This window comes from Vigna unguiculata, chromosome 2 (genome assembly GCF_037176805.1).
Source record: "Vigna unguiculata cultivar grain cowpea cultivar isolate G323 ecotype 2 chromosome 2, ASM3717680v1, whole genome shotgun sequence".
NCBI lineage: Eukaryota > Viridiplantae > Streptophyta > Magnoliopsida > Fabales > Fabaceae > Vigna > Vigna unguiculata.
In genome coordinates, this window is record NC_140793.1 from 18,735,857 (window position 1) to 18,740,500 (window position 4,644).

The window sequence follows — 4,644 nt, forward strand, 5'->3', positions numbered from 1 at the left end:
ATTCTAATTTTAATGACATAGATTAATATAAAACATTCTAAATAATTAGAAGAAATAAACAATTGTTTACTACCACGTATTATTTTGCATCATTCCATAAACTTTCTAATATCTAGTAGATATATAATAGTGAGATAATTGAACACTTTATTATTAAAAGAATTATATACATAATTATCATTTTACTTAAATTTATTTCAAGTATTTATTTAACATTGAATTACAATTACAACTGCAACTATATACAAATTTCTTATTCTACAAGAAAAAAGTAATACATTTATAGATTCTTAAACAACTTTATACTACTATTTTTTATTACTCGGAGTTGTGCAGGGAGGGACCTTTCCTGTTATTTTTGGTTTCACTTTACTGCATACAACTATTGTCAGAGCTCCATTGAACTTGGATCAACATTAGATATCTCTACACCCTGACATGGTACACCACTACTACAAGAAAAAATCAATCCTTCTTTAGTTGCCGAAGTTCCTTTAATGTTCTTGATGATAACTTTGCTTATCCTTATTTTTTATGGATACTGGATCATCACAACAATAAGAAATGATTTAAGTTAGTCTTTTAAGCCACGTTGTTGTGCTATATGAAATATTTTGCAACTTGAATAATAAGATGAACACATATATAAATATATAAGAGACCAAATACCTTTTCGGTACATTGGTTCCATGGACAATACTCTTGGTCTATGATGACAGGGTTCTTAACATTATCCATGGTAATATCCTCAAATCTCATGTTAGTAACTATTATTGTTCCTGGCGTACTAGGCCAAGTCTTAATCCTTACTCCATTGTCAGTTACTTTCAAAGTGCAACCCTTAATTGTAATACCGTCAACAAGCTCTTCTTCTTTATACTTTCCAAGGCTTCCAATATTAATACCATGGCCAGGTCCACATTTCACATTTTGGACAAGAACATTCCTACTACCATCACCTAGTGAAACACAATCATCTCTAGTAGCAATGTTTGTATTAAGAACATTCACACCATTTGATCTTCCAATATGGATGCCATCGGTGTTGGCGCTATTATGTGGAGCACTTACTTTAAATCCATCAAATGTGAGATTTTTGCATCCTAAAATGTTAACATGGAAGTGTTTGCTATCCTTGCTAGTAATGCTACGAATTATTGAATTGGTGACAAAGTTGAAAGCAAAATTTTGTTGACATTTGATAAAAGAATAAAGAAATGAATTAAATCTAATTTTGATAAACGCATATGTTAAATTTTATTTGAATTTCAAAAAAAAAAGTATTTTTGTACCATGCCAAGTAGTTTGCAGCTAAATTTTTTTGAACAATCATTTTGTTTCCAAGCATAAGAACCTTGACCATCAAAGACTCCGTTACCAGTTATGCTTAAGCCGTCAACATAGTCAATCCTGAGAATTTTGTCACTGCCAACATCCTGTGACTTTACTGGTGCTTTGATTGTGCTATCAACATAAAGTTCAATAGGAGCCTTACAAGGACCTTTTAAAAGTACATGTGTCATTTGAAATGTCCCTTTTGGAATCACAATTTTTGTATGAGATGTGGATGGACATGCTTTAGCCTAAGCACTTAGCAAAGCCTTAAGAATATGAAAATAACAAAACACTAAAAAGATTGCAATAATAACAAAATAATCCTATAATTTGATATGAAATATGGTTTTGTTCCCATCAAACAATCTCAGTTCCTTTTTAGCACAATATCAAGTATTCATACCTTAGCAATATTTCCATTTGGCTTTCCTCCAAATTGCGATATGTCAAGAGTCGTTGATTGAGTTAAATCAAAGCTAAATACAAAAAAAGATAAAAATAATACGATCATAAAAAATTTCATCTTATCTATTTATTTTCAATTATACTACACTTTGAATTGTGTTTAGTGAATTATTTCTCAAAGATGGATGTTTGAAATTGATTTATAATAGAACAACATGAATCCAAAACCATGAATGTTATTAGTAATTATGAGACATACCTTACTATCTAAATATGTCTTTTCCTTTTTTTAGATTTTCAATATATTTATAGGATTCAGTTATAAATTATTAACTTTAGATCACTCATGAACAACCTATTTTAATTTTTTTCCTACAAAGTATCAATGTTAGAAGAAATAATTCAATTTAAGAAATAAGTTATCAATGTTAGAAGAAATGATTCAATTTAAGAAATAAGTTTTCATTTCTTAAGACAAGATGTTTTTAATCCATACTCTAAATAACAAAATTTGATTTCTAACTATTTCTTTTTCTTCAGGAATATTACTTTTAAAACTGTTATAATTTAACAAAATTTATCCCTTTTTAAAAGATATTTATTGTGTGATATACTATATTTTGAAATAACATTATAACTACTAAGTGAAAATATTGTGTCGAGCGTATGTGTTATTTTTTTTATGGTAATAAAATTTTTATAATTACAAAAGTAAATATAAATACTTTTTATAATTTTATTATTAATAGGTTTTATTTATTTAGTTAAATTTTTTTTATTGTAAGTATTACTTTACTTAAAAAATAATTACATTTAAAAAGTGTGAAAGATAAGATAGTGAGAACATGGACTAATTAGGGATATAGAAACTTGGAGTGGCAAAATAAAATTTGTAGTGTAGCAACTTTTCAAGTAAAAAAAAGGAAAGCTAAGTATAGAGGTTAAAATCTTCTATCGTTAGTTATTGATTTACTAAAATTTCTAAAATAAAATCAGGGATGACAACGGAAGGAGGACTGAGATGAGTTTCATTATTTCATCCCCAACCTCGAAGTAAAAATTCTTACTCATCTTCATTCTTATAAATGACAACTATAAAAGTTATGTCATCCTCATCCAAGGTAAGTGGGATACTTGTGCCCATACACATACTTGTTTTCTTACTCTTTAATATTAGTTAATTAATTTTATAAAAAAAATTACGAATAGAAACATTATATTACCAAATATTCTATTTAAACAACATATTAAATGTCAAACATTTAGAATGAAAAGATAATTACATAAATTTTAAATAAGATTACTAAATAAGTCATTGGAAAAATTGTAACAATTATATAAAGTTCTACACAACTACAAATAAATAAAACTTTATTACAACCGAAACAACCTTTAATTTTGAAAATGTTAATGAAACAAACTTGGTACAGTTACAAAATATTTTTAAAAAACTATAAAAAAGAACATATTTAATTTACAAATATTTAAAATTTTTCTTTCTTTAAATTATAATAAAATCTTTTTTTATATATTAATATTTAACTTTGGGTGGGAGGCTTGTGCAAACGAGAAAGAGAAAGGTGAGGGCATTGGCGCTATTTCTGAAATTTTAAAAGTCAAATTGATGTCAGATCCACCCACAAGAGACGTCAATTTCAATTTGATGTCGACCCTAAGGCCAATAGAAGTTAAAAATTGCCAGACCAAGGGTAGTTTCACATTAACGTCTGTTGTGAGGAGTCTAACGTCAATTTTGACGAAATATTTACAAAAGTGCCACTACACATTTTTAATGTCAAATTTTGGGTCATGCAAAGTGGAATTGGTGACATTATAAGCCCTTTTTGTGCAGTAGTGAGTGATACCGCCAATGGCGTAGGGTATGGTAAATGAATCAGAGTCTCCATATTTCTTTGGCATTCCTAGTGGAAAATAGTATAAAATGATTGCAAATACCCCTTTTTTGATCTTTCTCTTTGTGAACGGATCTCCTTAAGGAGTCGAGCATACTGAGGATCTGTTAAATAACATCAAGCAAAGGCATGCAAATTTCCACTTTTTGATTTTCTTTTGACAGTTCTCAGTTAGTTTCAATTTTTTTCTAAGTTTTCTCAACTATTGATGGAAATGGAAGGGGTGTCTTCAATAATCCCTTCTACCCTTTCTCAGCTTCATTCCCTTATACTTTCCAAATAAGTTCTTTTATGCTTCTGAAGGTAACAACTCCAACTTTTGTTATCAAATTCCCTTCTTCCTCATCCTTTGAATTCTTCAGCTAAATAATTCCTTCACTTAGTTGCTTTAGACCTTTGTTTGATCAAACTAATATTTTTCAGAACCCATTTTCCTCCTAAAATCCTTAACAAAATTTGGCCAAGATAGATAAAATATAGGGAAAGATAACCAAAATCATATGCAAATAAAGTCATATCCAAACTTCATTGAAGATAAACTAAACTATTCAATATTTGCTGCATATCCAAACCTTGAAAGAAGTTGGAGGGTGAACTAACTGTAAGACCCAAGGAATTTAAATAATATTTCTTAGCACACGCAGAATATGATCATAATATTGATTCTAACGATCAATCATAAGCAATATCCCATACTCATAAACATGCTATAAATTGTAAACGGAAGCGTACCTGAATTAGCCTTAATGATGATGTTCCCTTCTTATGAACACTACTGATCCACTGATCTTCCTCCTATATAGCACCTTTATTTCCCTTTGGTTTTCTCTCTTGATGGGGATAGAGAGAAAGGAACAGGAACTTAAAAAGTACGTTATGTCTTTATATGCTCTCAGAAGGGGACCACGACCATTTTTAAACTGTTAATTACTTAAGTTTTAGTATTTCTAATTTGGCCCCTCATCAAATTAGAAATTACTTTATGGTCTGT

At 29.0% G+C, this 4,644-nt stretch overlaps 1 pseudogene; it reads right to left on the reverse strand.

Moving 5' to 3' along the window:
- Positions 1–295: 295 nt before the first annotated feature.
- LOC114174514 (polygalacturonase pseudogene) lies at positions 296–1,523 on the reverse strand (annotated as a pseudogene).
- Between the last annotated feature and the right edge of the window lie 3,121 nt (positions 1,524–4,644).